Source organism: Cervus canadensis, chromosome 15, assembly GCF_019320065.1.
Source record: "Cervus canadensis isolate Bull #8, Minnesota chromosome 15, ASM1932006v1, whole genome shotgun sequence".
NCBI lineage: Eukaryota > Metazoa > Chordata > Mammalia > Artiodactyla > Cervidae > Cervus > Cervus canadensis.
Window position 1 is genome coordinate 7222412 of NC_057400.1, and position 25389 is coordinate 7247800.

At 42.9% G+C, this 25389-nt stretch overlaps 1 protein-coding gene and 1 long non-coding RNA gene across 3 annotated transcripts in view; one reads left to right on the plus strand and one right to left on the minus strand.

Annotated features, from left to right (window-relative positions):
- Positions 1–4683, minus strand: part of PTPN4 (protein tyrosine phosphatase non-receptor type 4) — a 190364-nt gene extending 185681 nt beyond the window's left edge. For both annotated transcript variants that reach the window (XM_043488068.1, XM_043488065.1), the window contains exon 1: positions 4228–4683. The gene's annotated coding sequence lies outside the window, so the exon portion shown is untranslated. The remainder of the gene's footprint in view (positions 1–4227) is intronic.
- Position 4684: 1 nt separating this feature from the next.
- LOC122453826 overlaps positions 4685–25389 on the plus strand; it is a 48482-nt gene continuing 27777 nt past the window's right edge. Inside the window, exon 1 of the long non-coding RNA XR_006273190.1 lies at positions 4685–4869. This is a non-coding gene — a long non-coding RNA (uncharacterized LOC122453826). The remainder of the gene's footprint in view (positions 4870–25389) is intronic.

Consider the following 25389-nt stretch of genomic DNA (forward strand, 5'->3'; position numbering starts at 1 on the left):
AGAAAGAGAAACTGACTAAACAAACGAAAGTTTTTATATAAGGAGTGAGTATATGGGGAAGGGGTTCATTGAGACATAATGCTTGCAAATATGAAATGCTACAGTACATTTTAATAAGAATCAAAGAACTTTAGAGCAAGAAGGGATACTAGAGATAATCTTTTAGTGATAACATCTTCTTCATTTTCACAAGGGATTAAATTGAGGCTCATGAACTAAGTAACTTAACTAACGTCATATACAAGCTAGTGGCAAATTCAATATCAAAACTCAGATTTTCGGGAATTCCTTGGCGGTCCAGTGGTTAGGAGCTTCCCTGATAGCTCAGTTGGTAAAGAATCTGCCTGCAGTGCATGAGACCCAGGTTCAATTCCTGGATCAGGAAGATCCCCTGGAGAAGGCATAGGTTACCCACTCCAGTATTCTTGGGGTTCCGTGGTGACTCAGGCTGTAAAAGAATCTGCCTGCAATGCAGCAGACCTGGCTGGGTTCAATCCCTGGATTAGGAAGATCCCTTGGTGGAACGGGTTACCCACTCCAGTATTCTGGCCTAGAGAATTCCAGGGAATGTATAGTCCATGGGGTCCCAATAAGTCAGACACAACTGAGTGACTTTCACTTTCCAGTGGTTAGGACTCTGGGCTTTCACTGCAGGAGGTAAGGCTCTGATCCCTGGTAGGGGAACTAATATCCCACAAGACGAATAGTGAGGCTTGGCAAAAAAAAAAGAAAGAAAGAAAAAACACCCAAACCAAAAACAAACAAAACTTCCGGTTTTCTAGGTAGCAAGATCTAAAGTTGTCCTGCCCAATACTATAGTTACTAGCAAAATCCAATTATTTATATTTAAGCTGATTAAAATTAAATACAATTTAAAATTTAGGTCCTCAGGCACAACAATCACATTTTAAGTGTTCGCTCTATGCCACACACGGTTAATGGCCACCACATCTGACAGTGCAGATTAAGAATTCTGCCACCACTGCAGAAAGTTTAACTGGACAACATGATCTAAAGAATAAGCTTCAGAATCAGACAAACCTAGTCAAATTCTTCTTACTAGCAGTATGATCCTTGACAAGTTATTCATGCTCCCATTTGGAAGAGGGGAGGAGAAGTAGGGGATAATAATCCCTACCTCACAAAGTATATTTGATGCTTATGTGGGATAACATGAAAAGCCCCTTCTGGCATGTAACAGACAATAAACACGTCCCTTCTGGATCCTTTTTCCTTTATATTCCTCTATAAAAACCTCCTTGTTAAGAGATACAATAACTCATAACACACCCAAATTAATATCTTTCCCACAAGATAGTCCACAGTGCCTAATTTTCATTCTGTTCCCCTCAATTCCTTCAGATACTTGCACCTCTCTTCCAGTGTTTCTGCTTAGGAATAATGAAGAATGAATGTGGGGGAAATCACCTCTAATGAAATGGAGGAGAATGTAATAAATTTCCCCTCTAGTTTCCCATTCCATTTTAAGTATGACTGTACTGACTGATTACCCAATGAAAAAGAAATAAATTATATTCCTCATAGGTACCATACTTCCGCATTAAGAGAAGATTCTACACTTCTTCACTATATTCTTTCTCACCATCTGTGCTAATCGAATATTAAAGGAAGAAATAACACCTTCCTCCCACATACTTTTCTGGCAAACAATAAAAAGATTTCCAGAATACTAAACCAATCTTTAAGGCTTCACAGCTTAACATAGTAAACTAATTTGACAAATCTAGACTACTGAGTATAAAAAACTTCATAACATGCATGTTATTACCCAGAAAAACAACAAAATTCAACTCAGCTTGGAATCAGTGAATTTCTGCCAATACTAAATTTTATTTAGAAGCAACAAATCATACTTGGCCACATTAAATCACACAGACTTGCCATTTCTAGTGAGGTCTCCAACTTTACATTTTGAATAACTAACAATTAAAGGACATCTTTAAAACATGTCTTTAAACATCCACCAAACAAGGTTTCTACATATTTTTAAAGCTTCCTTGTTGTTTAAAACTGACCATATTAATCCAGGGATGCGGGGAGGAGAGGAGGGAGTCCTCTCAGTAACAGTAACAATGTCTCCTTGAAATTATCTGTCATTCTTACTTTGTTCCTCAAAGATAATTTACTTAAAAACATGACCACTGACGCATCCACCCTTAAAGAGCTCAGAATAAATCATAAGTAAATACTAAATAGATAACATTGCACACTATACTATCACACAATTTAAATTATGTTTAGTAGACGAAATTAAAATATTAGTATCTCAAATACACAAATCAGAGTTTAATAAGTCTATGGGAGTCACGTAAGTTAAAAAAAAAAGCACTGTAAAAAGTTTTCGTTACTATCCCACATGAAGTACTTTATATTAATACATGAAAGTTTAGGCTTCTATGCCTGAACTGATGAAATCTAATCGTGAGAGTTCTATATTGTTTTAAGCCCTTCTGTAATAATGAAGTGTACATTGGTCACAGTAGAATAGTTCAAATGAATTTTCCTGAGGCTGCATTCTAAGTACATCTGACCCAGAAAGTATTTTTAGCAAGTGTGTTCAATCAATGCTGGTTTATGCCTAGTCTAAATTAGAAATTGGGTGTCACAAATTTAAAGTAACAAAGTTACTAGGGATATTTTAAAAGATATTCAATTAGAAAATCGGGACAACCACAAAGTTTAAACAATTCAATACCCACAGCCTATAATCTAAGCAGGTTCTAGGAAAACAGGCAATAAGAAAGCCACATCTTCATCCATAACTACTTTTGAGGAACCTATGCTTTTCTAACTTTAACCTACTCAATATTAATAAAACTGCAAAATAGTGATGGCTCCCTGTTTTCAAAATCTCTTGCCAAATGTTTAAAATAGGCTAGCTAAGTCACAAACACTCCCATATACAAAAATAAGATCACCAGTCTCTTCTTAAAAATCACTCAAGATCATGACATTGTGGGACCACGCACATGTTTCAAAGAAAAGAGATGACAAAGATATGTGTGCCATTAAAAAGAGAGAGAGAGAGACATAAAAATAGCTTCTGTGGTAATTGGAGCATAAATTTATTCTGACAAAAAATGGTGGGATCCACAAAATGATTGCGTTCTTCTACTATGAGTTAGTAAAGCTCTGTAGAGAAAAACTTTTGCTTACAAAAAGCCTTTAAAAAAAAAACAAAAAAAACTATAGGTTGAATTTCTCAAATTCAAGATTTAACTGATGTACTATCTAGCTCTATTCCATCAAGCATATTTTGGGCTCTGAACAATCATTTATTTTAAGGTCATCTCCTTCCCCCTTAAAAAATGTATTTTTTCCCCTCTGGCAACAGGGTTAAGGTTCAAAAAAATCAGGATAAAAAATGCCCTGGCCTAACTGTTCCACAGTCTTCTTTACAAGTCGGATACTTTGGCGTTTTGATTTTTTTCTCCATAAACATGGTTTAAACCATAATGTTTCAACTGGGCCCAAGATTTGGTTACATAAACCGAATATTACTCCAATCTCCGATTCTAACAGTAGCTGGTATATTGCAGATACACAGACTGTCCTAGAAAAAGCGCCTGAAAAACCTTACCCATACACATTGTCCTCCGCTGTGGTTCACTGTATAATGCCTTCCAGGCATAAAGTCTCCCATTCTAAGTTTCCCAGAACCATCCGTGCGTATATACGTGCCACTGTAAACTACTCCATGTTAAGGAAACCCTGGGAAGCGCATCCGTATGTCTATTTTGCTACACCTCAACTTTTTCTTTTGGCTCAACTACAGGTTCCTAAACACAAGCATGCAAAGGCAGAATCATAAACGGCTTAAAACTTCAAGGGTAGGACAGTATGCCCAAGCAGCAAGTAGGAAGCTTTCAAAGGAGCCAATTTTTTTTTTTTTTAAGGAATCCTATCAGCAATGGAAAACTCTGAAGATTCTACAACCTCACCTAGAGTTTAGGGGCCATGGAACATTCCATCTCCGCACCTATTCCATCCGTTCTCCCCTGACTCCCCCAGAACAGAGATTCCAACTAAAACACCAGGAGGCTGAAAGCAGGGGTCCCGCAAAAAAAGGGAGTAGGCAAAAAGCATCCTTCCCCCTTGACTTGAAATCAGCCTCACGCCTTCAGCCGGCCCCACCTGGCGGGCCGCAGGTAGTAGCCTCGCGTGCCACGCAGGGCTGAGAAGCGGCAGGGACCCGGAGCCTCTTACCTTCGTGTCCCAGCCGCGTCCTCCGGGCTGGAGAAGAAAAGCCTGGAGGCTCGGCCGCGCCGCCCCCGGGGCTCCGTCAGCGTCCGCCCAGCAGCCGGCGCCGCAGCGGCCGCGCCACGGCCCCGAGCCGCCGGCACCACCTCATACTGCGGGGCTGCCGCGCGCTCCCGCACCTCCCTGCGGGGATGAGCTAATTCAGCCCCGCAGCGATGTCGCGGGGGTGGGGGCCCCGAAGCGGGGCCCAGAATCCAGCCTCGGGGACTCTGGAGTCCTGAGAGAACAATGTGGGGCCGCGAGGAGGAGGAGCGGAACGGCGCTGCTACAGCGAACGGGCGGCAATCCTAAGCAGCGTTTGTGTGTGAGAGTGCAATGGGCGCTCAGTCCCTCCCGCCGCCGCCGCCGCCTCCTCCTCTTCCTCCTCCTCCTCCTACTCCGTCTCCTCCTCCTCCCTCAAGCACACCCCGTCTCCCAGGCCACAGCATAGCAACCGAACATGGCGGCTGCGCAGACGCCGCCAGTCAGCCGCTCGGAACGGCGGCCGCGGCCACGGGAGGCGATCTCGCGAGAGGTGAGGCCGAGCCCCGCTCCCCGCCGGCGCGGGCTGGAAGCGGCCCCACCAGCCGGAGCGCGGGGGACGCGCAGGTGCGAGGGAGGAGGGACCTGGGCGGGTAGGAGGGGCTAGGATGGGCGGGGCGCCGTGGCTCCGCGGCGATTGGTTACTGAACCTGGGACCCTTCCCCCCGCTGGACCTAGAGACTTGAGGGAGCCGATGGAGGGGGGAAAAAACCTCAGTTTAAAGTGGAAACCCGGACCTTTTGGCCCCAGGTTGTCCCAACTTCAGTGCTGAAAAAGGATACAGGTTTTAGGGTGCAGATTTGAATGATTTCCTCTCCTAAATATAGACCCTGAAACAAAGAACGTTCATTTATAGCGTTTGAGTGCCTCTGTGTGCCAGGAACGGTGTGCTGTTAAATATGAAATTAATTCATGCTAACCAAGTGTATGAATCAGTTATCACCACGCCGGGGTTTTTAACCAGGTGATTCTAAAATCTTATTGGTGATACAAACTTACTGGAGGTGAGACAAATGCCTGTGGGCTGGATAATAGTGAAAATGATGGCGGGAGGAATTTTTGCATTCATTTTTGTCAGAGTCCTCTTCTGTCGTCAGACACCTTCTTGCTCTTCCTCGCTCTTAGCCTCAGCACCCCATCAGGGCTGTCCTTCATGAAACATTCTTTCAAAAATCACTTTCCCTCCAACCCGATAAAGGCCTATTTACTAATCAGGGATGGTTTTTGCAAGCTGAAACCTTGCAGATCTGTATAGGTCTGTGAAATCTGCAGCTTCTAGGGACTCTCTTCTCCCTCTCACCTGGCTCAGTTTTTCCGTTTTAAAAAGACAAACCATCAGTCCATGTTGTTCTGACTTTCCTCCCCACAGCTTGGTTCCAGCCAGGTTCCTTCCTCCTTCCCAGACAGGTTCTCCGGCCTCTGTGTCTCTGTTGTCTGTGCTTTATTCATACTGTCCCCTCCACTGAAATGCTCTCCCCTTCACGTCCATCCAGTCTACACTCAGTCATCCTCCAACAATGGATCTTACTTCTACCGGAAGTAAGAATTTCTTCCTCTTTGACGTGATACTTCTAGGTTTATACCTCCCTTATCTTACAGTGTTCTTTTTATTATAGGATACTTATCCCTGTGCGGGTTTTATCGCCACTATTCATGGGGAGCTACTGGAGTCAAGGATCTTGTCTTGGTCATCTTTGTATCCCCTCTGATGCCGGGTGACAGTGACATTGCCCGGTGTCAAAAAAGTTTGTTAAGAGAATGAAATGCTTAAATCTTTAATTGGTGGGAATTGGAGAAGGTACTTGAGACAGACTGGTCTCTTACTCAGCTTCAAACCTGGTAAACTGCTGTGTCTCTGAGTGACACTCATCTGATCTGAATTTGTGTTTATTGATGTCCTGTAGAGCTTTGTAACTAGTCCTTCAACTAACCTTCATATCTCCAGACCTTCTCCCTCAGCCCATTCTGCCTACCCTCATCCATAAAGCACAGTGACCTTCTATACAAACAGAAATCTTGATTGTAATATAACTGGAGTCTCAAGATTGGAGAGGCAGGAGGGGGATGCCCTTTGTTTTGGAAAACGCCACAGGATGAGTCCTTTAGGTAAATGGACTATCTATCTACTATTCTTTAGGAAAACTGTGAAGTCACTTTTTAAAAATTGAGTTATAATTCACATACTACAGTGCTTTTTGGTATGTTTGCAAGGTTGTACAGCCATCACCCCTACCTAATTCTGGAATATTTTCATCACCCCAAAATGAAATCCCATACCCATTAGCAGTCACTCCTCATTCCCTCCTCCCCTAGCCCCTGACAACCACTAATCTACTTTCTGCCTCTAGGTATTCACCTACTCTGGGCATTTCATATACATTGAATCATACCATCTGCAAATTCTCTATCAAAATGGATAAATGTTTGTTTTTATTTAAATTATAATCTTTAAAAAAATTAATCGATGCCTATTCTGGATCATTTTGATGACCACCTTGTCATCAAATGCTGGCATTTGATTTTGTATTTGGCACCAAGAATTATAACTTGTATTTTCTTGAGCTAATGATAAAAAAATAGAATACTCTTTGTAGACACGACAGCCTAACTAGGAGATGGTCGAGTGTCCTCATGGTTCAGTTCAGTTCAGTTCAGTTGCTCTGTTGTGTCCAACTCTTTGCGACCCCATGGACTGCAGCACACCAAGCCTCCCTGTCGATCATCAGTGCCCAGAGTTTACTCAAACTCTTGTCCATCAAGTCAGTGATGCTATCCAACCATCTCATCCTCTGTTGTCCCATTCTCCTCCCGCCTTCAATCTTTCCCAACAGCAAGGTCTTTTCCAATGAGTCAGTTCTTTGCATCAGGTGGCCAAAGTATTGGAGTTTCAGCTTTAGCATCAGTCTTTCCAATGAATATTCAGGACTGATTTCCTTTAGGATTGACTGGTTGGATCTCCTTGCAGTCCAAGGGACTCTCAAAAGTCTTCTCCAACACCACAGTTCAAAAGCATCAATTCTTTGGCATTCAGCTTTCTTTATAGTCCAACTCTCACATCCATACATGACTTCTGGACAAACCATAGCTTTGACTAGATGGACCTTTGTTGACAAAGTAATGTCTCTGCTTTTTAATATGCTGTCTAGGTTGGTCACAAGTTTTCTTCCAAGGAACAAGTATCTTTTAATTTCATGGCTTCAGTCACCATCTGCAGTGATTTTGGAGCCCAAAAAATAGTCTCTCACTGTTTCCACTGTTTTCCCATCTATTTGCATGAAGTGATGGTACCGGATGCCATGATCTTAGTTTTCTGAATGTTGAGTTTTAAGCCAACTTTTTCATTGTCCTCTTTCACTTTCATCAAGAGTGATGCTTTCTGCCATAAGGGTGGTGTCATCTGCATATCTGAGGTTATTGATACTCCTCATGGTACACTGTGCAGAAGTTTCACAGATATTCAAATAGAGAAGAATTTTGGAATTATTAAGTCACTTATAAGTATGTCTAAAAAAGCCAATACCAGTGGGGCAGAAGGATAAATTAGGAGGTGGGGATTAACACATACACACTACTATACATAAAACAGATAAACAACAAGGTCCTACTGTAAGGCACAAGGAACTCTACTCAATACTCTGTAATAACCTATATGGGAAAAGAACCTGAAAAGGGTATGCGAATATGTATAACTAAACCAGTTTGCTGTATACCTGAATCTAATACAACATTGTAAATCAACTATATTTCAGTATAAAAATTTAAAAAAAATAGACCCTACCACAGCAGTGAGTTTCATAGTCTCATCATACACAAAAAAAATTTAATTTCAGCAAAACATCATTTACATTACATACTTAACATTAATTGAATTTTTAACTTTATTAATCAAATGTTCAAACTTGTCATTTTATAGATGTAGAAGGGCTATGAGAATGAGGGCTTTATACCTAAACTTATGTTTACACAAAACAAAGAAACATAATCTAAATAATTTAATACTACATTGAGAGTTAGCAAGACTTTTTTTTTTCAGTTCAAAGTGGCAGCAAACATTCCTAGATATTGGCAGACAATGCTGTTGACTGTGACTTTTCCCCTTTGTCTGTGCCTGCTCTTGGCTGTGCTTTGGGAGTGAGGAGCAAGGGTTGTGTCCACACTTGGAGAGTGTTGGCAGAAAGGACTGGCCTCTCACTGTGTGACTGACTCCCAACCCCCGGTAGCTATAGCCAGAATGGAAAAGGCATCCGTTCTAGCTTGTGCAGCCAAGCCAGCCTGCCTGGGCTGTGGCAGTGACCTCTGGCAGCTGCCAGGCAGCAGAGAAGGAGCTTTGATCAGGCCCTGTGGCCAACTCACCAGCCACTGTCTCCCCCCACCCCAGCCTCCCCATCAACTTGGGAGGACCCCTTTGGAAGAATGATAAACTCTTGGGTCACTGGGGATTTCTGAGGAAGACAACCCCATGGAAAGCTGGACTCGGCTTGCTGGGTGGAACTCAGAGTGGTATGAATTTTAACATTAAAAACACGTGACTTAAAGTGACCCGGTTTTGTCACCTAAGCTGGTGAGGTGGGTCATACAAGGAAAACAGGGTTTCAAACACCTGGTCTCTGACATGTGACCTTAACTGGATATCTGTCTGGCTTAGCTGGACAATTTCATTCTTTCATCTGTCTGGAATCTTCAGACATAACTTGAAGCAAAGCAAAATAAGACAAACAAATTTAGACTTAAACCTTTGAAGTGTCACACGTTTTCCCGGGAAGTTTAGAATTCGATGGCTTGGGCTTGCTTTAGTCGTGGAGCCCCTTTGCAGTTCAGGGTTCTGTGACCACCTAGATGGGTGGTATGAGGGGTAGGGGTGGGGCAGTGGGGGGAAAGTTCAAGAGGGAGGGGATATAAGTATACACATCGCTGATTCACTTTGCTGTACAGCAGAAACTAACACAATATTGTCAAGCAATTATACTCCAGTAAAAAGAAAAAGAAAAAAAAAAAAAAACCATAGAGCTCCTCTGAATGTACTTTTTAAAAATAGGTATTTATTTTTAAAAATTATATAACATGTATCTCTGAGGCAGGTGACCCAGATTGGTCACTCTTTAGATATAACCTGCTTCCTCTTCACTTGCCAGCAATTCTTTCTTATTCTTTCTTTTCTTCTTCCTTCCCTCCTTTCCTTCCTTCCTTTCTTTTTTCCTGCTTTCTTTCTCAATCTGTCTTTTCCCTCCTTCCTTCCTTCTTCCCCTTCTCTTTCTTTCTTCTTTCTCCCTCCCTTCCTTCCTTTCTATAGCAGAAAAAGATTCATGTTAGCAATCCTTGGGATCAAGAACTATACAGAAAAATGTAACATTTTAAAAATCAAAGACTTTCTCCTACTCCCAGCTCCAGCATCCAAAGGTAAGCAGTATTCACAGCTTCTTGTGTGTGCTTCCAGAATTTTCTCTGCATCTGTAAGCTTAGTCAATATCTTTTCCCCCTAACTACAATCAATGTCTTTTTTCCATACTAGCTATATTTTACTTAAAAATGTTCTTAATAGAACCTATTGATGGATATGTGTCATTCTTTCTAAGGGCTGCATCATAGTGTATTTAATCTTCTTTATTGGGCATTTAGGGACTTCCCTGGTGGTCCAGTGGTTAAGACTAGGAGCTCCCAATGTAGGGGGCACAGGTTCAAGGAACTAGGATCCAGCATAGTCAAAAATGAAGGTGGGGAGCATTTAGACCATTTTTGGTTCTTTCCTAAGACATACAATGCTGGAAAGAACATTTTCATGACAAGGCTTTGTACATAAATAAAAGCGTTTCTTTCAAATTTCTGGAAATACAATTGCTGGCTTGAAGTATATGAATATGTTTAATTTTGACAAGTATTGCCAAGACTTGATTACCAGTTGCACCCATCAACTATGTGTGAGTTATTATTAATCTCTTCTTTATCATTTCTAGGTTTTGTATTCGCCTCAGTCCAAAATAAACAACAACAAAAGAAAAAAATTTTTTCTTCTAGTACTTTTAGGTTTTTTTTTTTTTAATACTTAAGTCTTGACCCATCTGGAAATAATTCTGGTGTAAGGAAAAATTCTGGTGTAAGTAGGGATTCTGCTTAATTTGGGGGAGCGAGGTGGGGGGGATCCTGCTTAATTTTTTAATGGTTTTCTAGTTGTCTCACTGTTACCTTGTTGAATAATCCGTTACACACACACACACACAGAGTAAATTTCTTTTTTCAAATACTAAATTCAAAATTTTGAATTGGGGATTTTTTTAGTTTACTGCACAGAGCTAACTATCTTTCCTCTGTATAAGTTTCCTCTTGATGCTATAACAAATTACTGCAACTTTAGTGGCTTAAAACACAAATTTATTAAACTGTAGTTCTGGACATAAGAATTATCCATAATGGATCAACATGCTGTGTGCCTCTGGAGGGTCCAGGGGAGAATCTCTTTCCTTGTCTTTTCCAGCTTCTAGAAGTCACATGGCCCTTTCGTCCATCTTCACAAGCAGCAGCCTAGCATCTTCAGATCCCTGTGTCTCGTTTCCTTCTCTCTCTTCTAAAGCCCTCTTGCCTCTCTCTTATAGAGACCCTTGTGATTACACTGGATCCACCCACACAACACAGGACCATGTCCCCATCTCAAGAGCCTTCATTTAATCACATTGGCAAAGTCTCTTTCACCATGTCAGCTATGTATTCACGCAGTGACCCTGTGCATGAGGTTGTGATCATCTTTGAAAACTATTTCTCTAGGAGTCACCATGTCTAATATCAAACTTTTTAGCTATTAGAGTTTCTAATAAGTTATAACATCTGAAGGCATGAATTTCTTCTAACTTTTTTTCCAAAATGAACATACTTTACTTGTATGATTTTAAAATATTTGAGCCCCCTAGAAGACCTAAATAGACATTTCTTCAAAGAAGACATACAGGTGACCAAGAGGCACGTGAAAAGATGCTCAATGTCACTAATTATTAAAGAAATGCAAATCAAAATTACAATGAAGGTACTGCTTCACACCCGTCAGAACAGCCATCATTAAAAAGTCTACAAACAATAAATGCTGGAGAGGATGTGGAGGAAAGGGAAACCTCCTACACTGTTGGTGGAAATGTAAACTGGTGCAGCCACTATGGAGTACAGTATGGAGGTTTCTAAAAACAAAATAAAAATAGAGCTGCCATGTGATCTGGCAATGCCACTATGGGCATCATGCACCTCCATGTTCATAGCCAGACTATTCAGAGGCTAAGACATGGAAGAAACTTGAGTGTCCATGGACAGGTGAATGGATAAAGAAGATGTGGTACATATATACCATGGAACACTACTTAGTCATAAAAAAGAATGAAATGATACCATTTGCAACAACGTGGATGGACCTAGAGATTATCATACTAAGTGAAGTAAGTCAGACAGAGAAAGACAAATATCATATGACATCACTTACATGTGAAATCTAAAGGATAACACAAATGAACTTATCTATGAAACATGAAGAACAAAAGTGTGGTTGCTGAGGGGGAGAGGGTATGGGGAAGGGAACGAGGTGGAGTTTGAGACAAGCGGGTGCAAACTCGTATGTATACAATGGATACCCAACAAAGTCCCTGCCTTATAGCCCAGGGAACTTTATTCAATGTGCTGTGATAAACCATCGCGGAACACAATATAAAAGAATGTATATATGTGTGTGTAACTGAATCACTTTGCTGCACAGCAGAAACGAACACATTATAAATCAACTATACTTCAATAAAATAAGTTTTATAAAAAGAAAAATAATAAAATATACAAGCCCCAGATCTTGACTAAAATATCAAATTGCATTAATAGCATATACGGTGTGCCTAGTTTAGGATCTATATATTATCTGAAAAAAATTATTTGTAGATGTATAGTAGATGTAGGTGAATATAATCTTTGTAAGTATGAATGCATAGAACACTGATCATCCATAAGTCGCTTAACCTGTAAGTCTTTTTAATGTAAATATTAACGCAAATTAGTTCTCATAATTTTCATTTACTTAAAAACACATGCATTGCTCACATACTATTTGAGAGCCACTGGTAAGAGGTGGCCCTTGCCCTCAAGGCAAGAATTTTTCATTCTTATATTGTGACTCATCAGAGGGTTTTGAAATCAATTTAGTGGATTTTGAAAAGAGAAATGAACTAGAGTAGACAAGAAAACAGAATGCATCACACAAAGTGAAGGTAAACATGGGACTGTGAAACTTTAGGTTTATGTTTGTGTGTATGTGAATTTTGATGTGAAATCTCTTTCCTATTTTGGATGTACTGGTCAAAAAGGTGTGAGAGCCTCTAGCTGGGGGAGAATGAATAAGCACACAAACAATACTAATTAGTCTGAGACGTGCTTTCATAGATTAAACCCCATGAGTGCGGGCACCCTGGCTGTGTCACCATTATTTCATCATAGCCTGACCTAATGTCTGAGATATAATCAGCCCTTGGTTATTCTTCTTGAGTCAATGAATGAACGAGGTGGGCCTGGGGTGCCAGGGATAGCAGAAAGCAGGTCAGAGGATGAGAACATTTTGTCCTTACCTGTCCATGGCTCACTCAGAGCTGTGGGCTACAGGCACAGGCCTGGAGAGGAAAATGATCCAGTGAGGAATTGAAGGCTGGGCAGAGGGAAGCCTGAGGGACCTTGAGTGACATCTAGTGGCATCTTGGACCAAATGGCAGCCCCAGCCTCAGTGATCTCCCATTAGGTGGAGTATTATTGCATAAACTGCTTTAAGGGGGGAAAAAGGGACTCCATTCCCACATGGAGTGTTAAGTGTAGATGAATTTGTAGATGAATCCTGTGGGTTTACTGGGTTTATCTTTTTTTTTTTTTTTTTTTTTAATATATGTTGGTTTTGTCCATAGAGGCTTTCACATCACATTAGAAAATCTGGGTTAATCTTTGTGCCTTTGCAGTCTGTTACTGAGCACCTGGGACAGCACTTTCAGGGGTGGTTCAGGGGTGTGATAAATGCCTGCTGGTGGCTGGCTGACATGTTTAAACATTCATTCAACCTGCGCTGCTTGATCAGCTATGGCCCACGTTAAGGATTCTCATCCCTGGTCACACATTAGAAACATCAAGGGCATTTTTAAATAAACATAGGAGCCTTGCCCTACCCTGACCCCACCTCCAAGCTTACTTAATTGATTGGGGTGGATCCCAGGCTTCTCTTTAGATATGGATGTAGGTATTTTTTTAGCTCCCACGGTGATCCTGCTGTGCAACAGAGTTGAGACCCCCAGCTCCCATTTGGACAGGCACTGGAAGTAACAGAACATCACTGGAAAATGGGACTCCCTGAATCCTACATCAGTGCTTCTCAAACTGCCTGGGGTGGAAGGACCAGTCTTCATAGACCCATGTTTTTGTAAAATACAAATAAAAAGAAATTCTGAGAACATTAAATGAGGAGACAAAGACATATAATAAAATCCAAGCCCCACTGTTCAACAGAAATGATTTTCTCTGTTTTACCTCTCTTAAAGGTTTTAACGGCTTAATCTGAATTTCTGAACTTGTGAGCTGGTGACAAGCCCTCTGCAGGGCAGCACTTGGTCATGCTCTGGATGAAGGTGGGGGCATGAAGAAGACAGGAGGTCCAAAAACACACCAGTGGCAGTAGTAGCAGGACACAGAGGCTGTTCTTGTGCATTTGAGCAGGAGGCCTGTGGACCCCTCTGCCCCCTCAGTCACAGCCCTGTGGAGCCGTCAGGGCCAGGGTCCCAGGCCTCAGCTCCCCAGAGCCAAACTCTGATCTTATCAGAACATCCACATGATCAGGCACTTGGTACTGCCTGTGAGTTAAAAGGTTTTTTGCAAACTGGTTTATAAAGCAAATATCACTCTCCTTTTGAAACAAATTTAAAAGCAAACCACTCCCCTTTCCAGGGGCCAGACACTGATATTTGTTTTAAGGCTATCCTCCTTCCAGGATGAAGGTCTTCAGGCCCGAGACCATTATTTAGCAACAGAGGGTGAAGCCCTGCCCTGTGATGGAGCTTTCCGTCCAGCAATGCAATGCTCACACCCACTCCATGCAGGTGTCTCTCTCTTAGACAGTAATAAATAACCACCATCAGACTGACAGCTTTCAGACTTCTAGCTGTACCTCTGTCCTTCCCCACCTCCAGCAGGCAGGCTCAACACCCTAGATTGTTACCACTTCTTCTACAACTGGGTCTTTGTCCTAAGCTTTTTTCATTTTTTTTTTTTTTTTTTTTAGTGCTTTAGGATATTCCCAGTTTAATCACAGTGGTAAACTGAGAGTTTTTCCAAGGCTATGCCTTGTTTTTGTTTTGGGCATATGATGTTTGGAGTGATCATACGTATCAGAATCTTTCCGTATATGAATGTTTATGCTTAAGGGATGCAGAAGGGAGGGAAGGATTTCACAGGAACACTGATCTGGTCATTGGGGGAAAAGAGGAGAAACTTAAACCCAACAGGAGACAATTGCAATTGTATCTTCATTTGGTGTGTAGGGAAGAGGGAGCAGATGTCACTATAAAGCATAACTGTAAGGTGATCTTTCTTCTACAAGTATGTATCAGAACCTACACACATAAATTGGTACCGCCCTCCAACTCAGTCATTCGAGGAAGCTATATGTTTTCCAACCACTTGACCATTTCTCAAATACCATCAACCCTCATCTAAGTTCATGTCTACCACCTTTACGAGAGGATGCTGTGACCAGTCCTTTGGGGCTATTCTGCCACTCCACCCCTATTCTAAATCCTGGCTGAAGCAGAAGGGATCCAAGGACCTCTAACCCCACCAGCAGGACTGAGCACTGGACTTAGTTCAATGCCTTCTGGTGCCTGTGTACTGGGCATTATGCCAGGATTTAGGTTTGCAGAGATGAAGACAACACAGCACCCATTCCCCAAAACTTCTCAGACCCGTGGAGAAGGGTTGACCTCAGAGTCTGTACACTCATTCTCTCTCTCTTTATGAGAAGTAAATCTCTGGGTATTCACACAGTTGAGACCAAGTATGGGAGACCTGTGACTGTTGACACGTAAGGTACGCGCTCCAGTTCTTGGGATATACCTTTAAGGCTGCCCTCGGATTGTTGAAAGTTTGGCTAAAATCCAACCAAATGGGGGAAAAAAAACTAGATAAATCCTGTGAGTGTGGAGCACATTGCTCCAGATAAAAGCCAAGTTTAACCAAATGGGCAGCCACAAGTGGTCCTATTTTAAAGCTCCTGTGAAGTGAAGACAACATAAAATGGCAGTTTTGAAAAGAGCAAAAAATGTCAAAGTGTCTTTGAAGCTCTTTCCAAACTCCTTCATGTACAAGGTGAGAGCTTTAACTTTGCGCTGAATTATTTGGGTATCAATGATGTCAAACCAATTAGTTACTGGATCAATTCAGTGGAGAAAGAGAGCTTTAAAAAAAAAAAAAAAGTGGAGGTATTTCGGTATGGTTGAGGACATGTTATTAACCTTATACTAGCATTGTAGAAATTAGTTCTTAGATTTTTGTGTCTGTCTCAAAGTAGTTTGTAACATGCTTATTAGAAACTCTGGGGCATATAGTTAGAGTAAAGGGATTAATGTGAATGACCTGCAGTCAGGAGGAGGTAGGTTTGCACCATGGTTAAGGGCAGGGTGTCCTGTGCTGCCCTGCCAGGATTCTAGTCCTGTCCTTGAAACAATCTGGGTGTTATTAGACGGGGTACTTGTTCTGAGCCGAATTACGTCCTCCCCCAAATTTGTATGTTGAAATCCTAATCCATAATACCTTGGAATGTGACTGTGTTTGGAGATGGAGATCTCTAAAAAGTAAGTTAAAATGAGATCATTAAGGAGAGGCTCTCATCCAGTGTGACTAGTGTTCTTTTTCTTTAATTTTTATTTTTGGCTGTACTGCATGGCACATGGGACCTTAATTCCTCAACCAAGGATCCAGTCGACACCCCCTGCATTGGAAGAGTGGAGTCTTAACCACTGGACCACCAGGGAAGTCCCTGGTTCTTTCTTGAAGTTCTTTCTTGAAGTCCCTTGAAGTACTTTCAAGATGAAGAAATGTAGACACATACACAGAGAGGACCACATGAACACACTGCAGGAGGTGGCCATCTGCAAACCAAGGAGGAGACCTTAAGAGAACACAAACTTCCTGCACTTTGATCTTGCTCATATAGCCTCCAGAGTGGTGGGAAAATAAACTTATGTTGTTTAGGCCACTGAGTCTGCGGTCCTAGCTTACCAATATGATACTCAAACCCCCTGTGCTTTCTGCTGCATCCAGGAAATGGGGTTAATAATATGTACCTACCGCACAGGATTATTATGAAGATGAAGAGAACTAGCAAATATGAAGCACTTAGAGCTATTACCACTGACTGGACACTTAACATGTGCCATGTCTATTAATTTACTCCTCCCGTCTCCCTTCTGAATAAGTCATATGTCTCCATTTTGCAGATATGGAAATTTGAATTTGGAGGTTTCAGCAAGCCCAGCCACATTTAATTCTGGCCTCCCACCATGGAGCTATAAAGATCGAAAGTGTTATACGTAAACGCAAGCCACCCACGTCATCAAAGCTACAGCAGTGTGTTGTTTGCAACCAGCATAGGGAGAGTGTAATCTAGAAGAAAGAATAGGAATTAGAATGGAGAGGTGGATCGCCTTTGCATTTGTGTGCCATAGATATTGTTGGCAGCAGAGGAGAACTGTAGAAGGAGATGTGATTGCCTTCATGTTTTATAAAGTCCATTGTGATGATAGGGGAGCACAGACGGGGGGTGGGATGCAGGATCAGTTTCAGACCATTGTAATAACCGAGAAACATATGATAAGTGCTTGAGCCAGGGTGGAAATTGTGGATAAAAAAGAGACCAGAGATCCTTGAGGTATGAAGGAACATAACTCAATCATTTATTACGTGATCCAGGTGAGGCCCAGGTTTCTCACTTGCCCAGGTGGTTGGACGGGTGGCACAATCAGTCACCAGGATCAGCAGCACATGATAAAAGAGGGTGGGTTTGAAAATGATGAGGATGGATTCAATTTAGAAGAAAGTGAACTGGAGATACCTGTGAGATTCCAGGTAGAACTATCCAGAATTCAACTAAAGACATGGATCTGCAGCCCAGGTCTCCAAACCTGCTCTGGAGTTAGTGGTTTGTGATGTAGCACAGGTCATAAGGACAGTGTCTGGAGGAGGAAGAGAAGGAGGAAAGGAAAGAATCCTGGGGAGTGAGCACCATCATTTGGGAACGGGCCCCCATGGTGGGCCAGTTGGGGTGGGGAGAGAGGACGGTCCCAGGCTCCAAGGGAAGAGAACCCCTCCAGACTGCCATAGAGGTTGACGGTGCCAAGTACCCTGGAGCTGACTGAGTAAGCGGTGGGTAGGAAAGGATGCCTGGGATTGGGAATTCAATATTCATTCATGACCTTTGCCAGACAATTTCAAGGAAGAGGTGGGGGTGGAAGGCAGATGTCAGTGAAGAAGGAGTGGGAAGGAGAGAGAGAGAAGACAGGTTGCAAGGAGCTTCGCTGAATAAGGGAAGTGACAGGAATAAAGGGCGGGGGACAGGAGTGAGGGGAAACTTTGATTAGAACATTGTGCCAACAACATTATGTCATGAGGTTCAAGTTTTCATGAGAGTCAATGAATATGCTCTTTTTAAAAGCTCACAGTTAATAAACCCTAACCCAAGGTAACCTTTTGGTAAATGAATAATCCGTGCTTCACCAGCTCCCCAGTGAGTCTGGAGCAGCCTGAAGGGTAGTTGGCTGGCCTTTCTGACTACTTTCCCCCGACTGTCCTGGGCTGCTGGCCCGCCAAGCCCACAGACACAGTGCTCAGACCTTGTGCCCCCTCCAGCACCGGGCAAGCCAGTGTCCCCAGTGCTGGCTCTCATCTTCTGGCCCTGCCCACTGCACAGTCAGCCAGGTTTTCCCAGGCCTCCTCCTATGTTACAGCAGGTGCCAGGGAACCAGCCCCCATATCCAACCAAAAACCACAGAATAAACCCTGTGGCCAGCAGGTAACATCAACCAAATCCACACTCCTTGGGGGAAGGTGTCTCTGTCTGTCTTTCACCGTCAGCTTAGGAAGATGGTGTTGAGTCATGAAGAGTATGTATACTTTGGACCAAGGCAATGATGCAAATCCCAGCTTCAACTCTTGATAGCAACTTGAATTCGAACAAACCATGTCAGCTTTTTAATCATAGCAATGACAATAGTGGTAACTAGTATTTATTGATTGCTTATTTCTCTGCTAAACACAATGTATTCTTTCTATCCCCTGGGGTACCCTATAATAGAGAATGTGTTGTTCTTGCCATTTTACAGATGAAGAGCCTAAGACATAGATTGTTAAGTAACTTCCCAAAATCACAACCAGTGGGTGGAGGAGCTGGATTGGCTTGATTCTGGAGTTCAGACTCCTTGAGACTCAACTTCCTTATGTGTGGAATGTGCATAATGATAACAATCTCATGGAACTGATCTAGAATGAGACATAACTTCTATGAGGCCCCTAATAGATGCCTGTCAATGTGGGTTTCCTCCTGCTGTCTTCCCTTCTAAAGGAATCTACACAGACTGTTAGGGCACTGGCTCTCTGCTGCTGCTGCTAAGTCGCTTCAGTCGCGTCCGACTCTGTGCAACCCCATAGACGGCAGCCCACCAGGCTCCTCCGACCATGGGATTCTCCAGGCAAGAATACTGGAGTGGGTTGCCATTTCCTTCTCCAGGAGGTCTTCCCGACTCAGGGATCGAACCTGGGTCTCCCACATTGTAGGCAGACGCTTTACTGTCTGAGCCCCCAGGGAAGTGACTAAACTCAGTTGCAAATCCGAAGTCACCAGCCTCCTATATTTACGACCAACTGGTCATAGAGAGGGGTCCCATGACTCTGTCCTTCAGCTTGATAGTTTGCTAGATGGCTCACAGAACTCAGGAAAACAGTTTATTTACTGTTACCAGTTTAGTACAAAGGCTACATACAACTCAGGAAAAGCCAAATAGAAGAGGTGCATAGAATAAGATACAGGGTGAGGCATGGGACTCCCATGCCTTCTCTGGGCATGCCACCCTCTGAGGACCTAAATGTGGTCAGCAACCTGGAAGTTCTCCGAGCCTTGTGGTTTAGGGGTTTTTATGAAGGTTTCATTACATAGGTGTGTTTGTGTGTTAGTTGTTTAGCTGTATCCGACTCTTTGCAACCCCATAGACTGCAGCCCACCAGGCCCCTCTGTCCATGGGATTCTCCAGGCAAGAACACTGGAGTGGGTTTCCATTTCCTTCTCCAAAAGGAACTATAGAAAGAAAGAAAGTGAAGTCACTCAGTCATGTCCGACTTTTTGTGATCCCACGGACTGTAGTCTACCAGGCTCCCGCATCCATGGAATTTTCCAGGCAAGAGTGCTGGAGTGGGTTGCCATTTCCTTCTCCATCATTACATAGGTATGATTGATTAAACCATTGACTAGGGGTGATTATCTTAACCCTCACCCCCTTTCCCCTTCCTGAAGGTGCCAGGCTGAACTGCAAGTTCCAACCCTCTAATTCATGGCTGGCCCATTCTGAAGCTGTCTATGATTCCCTCATCCAAGAGTAAACTCATTAGTTTACCCCAGGCACCCTCAATCATTCAGGAAATTCCAAGGGTTTTAGACACTCTTGTGCCAGGAACCAGGGACAAAGACCCGATATATATTCCTTATTATATCACAGCATCACACAGTGACACAGCTGTTGAGAAAAACGTCTTCCAGAAACACATGTACTCTTAGAGGACGACCAGTATTAATGGGGACAGGACAAAGACCATGGACAAAGACCGTCTTTGGGGAGGAGGCAAACTTGGATACTAAACTTGTGTGAAGTTCCTCCGAGTTGACTCAAGTCTGTAATTTAGAACCACACATAAAAATTACTTTTTTGAGAAAGGCTCAAAATTACTTAAATGAAGCTTCTTTCTTTCCATAATGTGAGAGCAAAGACTCCCAGACCCACCCACACACCAGTTTCCTCCACGTTCTCTTACAGCTTGGTTAGTTTGCTTCCCCTGCCCATCCCCTGCCCACCTCCTTGGGTTCATGCTTTTCCTGGCACTGTTAAGAATAGCATAATTTGGAGTGGTTTTTTTTCTTTTTTTCTCTTTTGGTCTATGTAAACGGTCTGTGGATGCATTTCATTCCAGATGTTTTTCCCCAACCTGTCTTTCTTAAGAAACCCAGAATCATTTTTAAACATAATTTGGGGGCTTCCAAGTAAAACAAATACCCTAACTGCCTGCGGGTTCCTAAGTTACAAGTCCTTGCTTGGTGGTGGGGAGAAAAGAAGACATGGAGCAAATGGGGCCAGCTCTGGAGACCAAGTAAGGCCGTCCCTGGGCTGGCCTGTTTTCCTCCTCTCTCTTTTCCACTCCTTGGGCATTGTTAAGGGCTGAATTTTGTGTCCCCCAATACCTGAATTCACATGTTGGACCTCTGATCTCCCATGGGAACATATTTGGAGATGGGTCTTCTAAGGCAGTAATTAGGGCAAAATGAGGTGCTAACGGTGAGGCCCTGATCCCATAAGATTCAGGGCCTCATAAGAAGAGACAGCAGAGAGTTCTCTCTCTGTCCACACACACTCAGAGGAAAGGCCATGTGACAATGAAGTGGCCTTCTGCCAGCCAGGAACAGAGCTCTTAGCAGAAACCAAACCCTGTTGGATCTTGATCTGGGACGTCCAACCTCCAGAACTGTGACAAAATAAGCTTCTGTTGTTCAGGCCACAACAGTCGTGATGGTTTGCTCTGGCAGCCCTAGCTGACTAACACAGGCCCTCTGGCTGTCCCTGAGGCACCCTTCTTGAGATACTCACTTCTGTCCCCCAAAACAAATCAAGTAGGTCTTCTGTTGAATTTTGTCAGCCTCCTTGTCCCCCAGGTGCTAATCTGAGAAAGTGACTCATCCAACCATAATAGCAAATCACACTATTTCTCCCAGTTAATACATTGTTGGGGACCCTCAAGGCTTTAACCTGGGGGTTCTCAATTCTGGTTTCATATGAGAATCACATGGAGAACTTATTTAAAAGATTTCACTTGTATGGGAATCTGAAAAAATAACAGGAATGAACTTATTCACAAAACGAAAGAGGCTCAACAGACACAGAAAACAAACTTGTAGTCACCAAAGGGGAAAGGTGAGGGGAGGGATAAATCAGGAGTTTGGGGTTAACAGACACACCACTGTGTATAAGATAGATTTAAAAAAGGACCTACTGCATAGCACAGGGAACTATACTCAATATTTTGTAATAACCCATAAGGGAAAAGAACCTGGAAAAGAATATAAATATGCTCAGTTACATATATGTGTACAGTTATGTACATATAACTGAATCACTTTGCCCTACATCCGAAACTAACACAACATTGTAAATCAATGATACTTCATAAAAAATATTTTCCAAGCCACACCAACCCCAGATCCGGGGATAATACCTCAGAAACAAGACCTTAAAAAAAAAAATTATTAAAAAAAAAAAAAAATTATTTCATTTTTTATTACAAATATAACGTGCTCAAATGCCCAATTTGGTTTCTTAGATAATTAAACTAATACTCTATTTTCCACTCTTTATGGGGGTTACCTTCTGAATTTCAGGGTTATTTTCATCACCCTTTCCAGTATGGTGACGTGTCAGGGAGGAGAGAACCCATCCCACCCCACCCCCTTGCCCTGCCTCCAGTCCTGGTTCTGCAGCTACCTTGGTGTATAAGGCGACACAAGCCTTGTAACCTGACTCGGCACCAGTCTCCTTAACTGTGAAATGATGTGAATAAGTTAAATGATTTTTAAGGTCTTTTCTGGCTTACAAATTCAAGGTTCCATAACAATGACCATACACAAACCATAAAGGAAGTTTTTAAAAACTACAGCTGAATTCAGATGGTAGAATCTCATCACTCAGCTGAGTGGTTCCTATTTACACTGTTGCTTTCCTGACCTGAGTAGCTCTTTCCCTTTCAAAACTTGTTATAATTGGTTTGAGCTTGCTTTTTCCCAGAGTTACCACCGCCCTATCACTTATTTCATGAGAATATTGTCCAGTGTAAAGCACTGTAATAACAGTGATGTCTTATTTGTATGAGCTTTAGTAGGGTATCACGAATGGTATTTTAGAAAGCAGATGGGATTTTCAGGAAGAGATACCAGGGTTTGAATTCAGCATTGTAGCAGTCTGGGATTTAGATGCAAATAGAAACTGTTTCTGGTTAATTTAAGCAGGAGAGAATTTACATGAGGATCAATGGGTAATTCACAGAATCACTGGGTGGTGGGAGGGGCTGGCTGGGCCAGGACCAGAGGAGGAGAGGTGCCTCAAGAGGCGGCCTGGGGACCAGCTACCTGATGGGGGGGACGTGCTTGTCACAGCACTTCAAGCCACTTCATAGAACCCCTTATGGGCCTTGTGTCCTGTCTTGTCTCCCTCAAGGGTCAAAGGGTCAAAGTTTTGAACAACCACAATGATACAACTGACAAGGGCCTAATTTCTAAAATATACAAACAGCTTATATAATTCAATAGCAAAAAACAACCCAGCTGAAAAATGAACAGAAAACCTAAAAAGACATTTCTCCAAAGGAGACATACAGATGGCCAGCAGGCACATGAAAAGATGTTCATCATCGCTAATCATTAGAGAAACGCAAATCAAAACTATCATGAGGTACCACCTCACACCAGCCAGAATGGTCATCATTAAAAAGTCTACAGATAATAAATACTGGAGAGCGTGTGGAGAAAAGAGAACCCTCTTATCTCTTGGTGGGAATGTAAACTAGTACAGCCACTATAGAGAACAGTATGGAGGTGCATCAAAAAAACTAAAAATAGAACTATCATGTGATCTAGCAATCTCACTCTTGGGCATATATCCAGACAAAACTCTAATTCAAAAAGATATAGGACTTCCTTGGTAGTAGAGTGGATAGGAGCCCACCTGCCAAAGCAGGGAACCTGGGCTCGATCCCTGGTCTGGGAAGATTTCACAAACCACAGAGCAAGTAAGCCCTTGTGCCACAACCACTGAAGCCCGCATCCCTAGAGCCTCTGCTCCACAAGATGATCACCAAAATGAGAAGCCTGTGCAGGGCAACTAGAGAAAGCCCTCTTGCAGCAACAAAGGCCCAGTCCAGCCAAAAAAAATGATACATGTTCATAGCAGTGCTATTTACAATAGCCAAGACATGAATACAATCTAAATGTCCACAGACTGATGAACGGGTAAAGATGTGGTACATATATACAATGGAACACTACTCAGCCATAAAAAGAAGGAAATAATGTCATTTGCAGCCACATGGATGGACCTAGAGATGATCATAGTAAGTGAAGTAAGTCAGACAGAGAGAGAAAAAATACATGATATCATCATATATGGAATCTAAAATATGACACAGGACACCCCCCTGGCAGCTCAGTGGTTAGGACTCTGAGTGTTCACTGCTAAGGACCTGGGTTCAATCCCTGGTTGGAGACTAAGATCCCACAAGCCACACAGGGCAGCCAGAAAAAGAGAAAAATGAACTTATCTATGAAACAGAATAGACTCACAGAGGTAGAGACCAGATCTGTGGTGTCAAGGGGGAGAGGGTGGCGGAAGAATGGATTGGGAGTATGGGGTAAGCAGATACAAACTATTATATTTATAATGGATTAACAACAAAGTCCTACAGTATAACACAGGGAACTATATTCAATATCCTGTGATAAACCATCATGGAAAAGAATATGAAAAACGATGTATATATGTATATAATATATAACTGAACCACTTTGTTGTACAGCAGATATGAACACAACATTGTAAACTAGTATACTTCAACAGTATAAACTTAAAAAGAGAACTATAAAACTTACAGAAGAAAGCATAGAATAAGTATTAAATATATCCAGGGACTTCCCTGGTCCAGTGGCTAAGACTCTGCACTCCCAATGCAGGGGGCCCGGGTTCCATCCCTGGTCAGGGAACTAGATCCCAAATGCAGCAAATAAGAATTCTGCATGCTTCAACTAATGACCTGGTACATGCCTGCTTGCTTAGTCGCTTCAGCCATGCCTGACTCTTTGTGACCCTGTGGACTGTCAGCCAGGCTCCTCTGTCCATGGGATTCTCCAGGCAAGAATACTAGAGTGGGTTGCCATGCCCTCCTCCAGGGGCTCTTCCTGACCCAGGGATTGAACCTGTATCTTCTGCATTACAGGCAGATTCTTTGCCACTGAGCCACCAGGGAAGCCCCCAAAGACCTGGTAAAGTCAAATATATATATATATTTATTTATTTAAAGTATATCTAGATGCTAAGTAGTCAAAATGACATTCACCACCTGGCCCTGGCACCTACTGTCCCTAGCTGAGTGACCTCGGTAAAACAAGAATGAGGATGAAGCTCATCTTGGGGCAGCCCTGTGATTCAGTGGGCGCATGTGTGAGACCTCAGCCCAGGGCCTAGTCCCGCACCCCGACCCTTGGCATGGCTATGTTCCCCTGGCCTGGCCTGAAGCTTGGGTTCCTGGGTTCCTGGCATATCTGCCTTCAGGTGTCATCCTGCTGTGAGGGAGATGGGGTGGGGATGGAGGGGGATCTCAGAGGGGACAGATCCTTTTTGATACCTCTTGGGTTTTGTAGCTTTGAGAACCCTGGAATTTAACCTTTCCTGGGGGGTATGAGAACGTGAATGGAGAGCGTCTCAGGCACTCATGGAGGGGGGCGGTTCTCCTGAGACACTCCCAGGGTGTTAGTCACTCAGTTGTGTCTAACTCTTTCGGGACCCCATGGACTGTAGCCCAGCAGGCTCCTCTGTCCCTGGAATTCTCTGGGCAAGAGTACTGCAGTGGGTAGCCATTCCCTCCTCCAGGGGAATCTTCTCCATCCAGGGATCGAACCTGGGTCTCCTGCATTGCAGGCAGATTCTTTACCATCTGAGCCACCAGGAGCTCCCCAAATATCTCTGGTGAAACTTCCATGGTGGGGTGGGGGGCGGGGGGTTTGCTGGAGACATGAGCTGCCATACC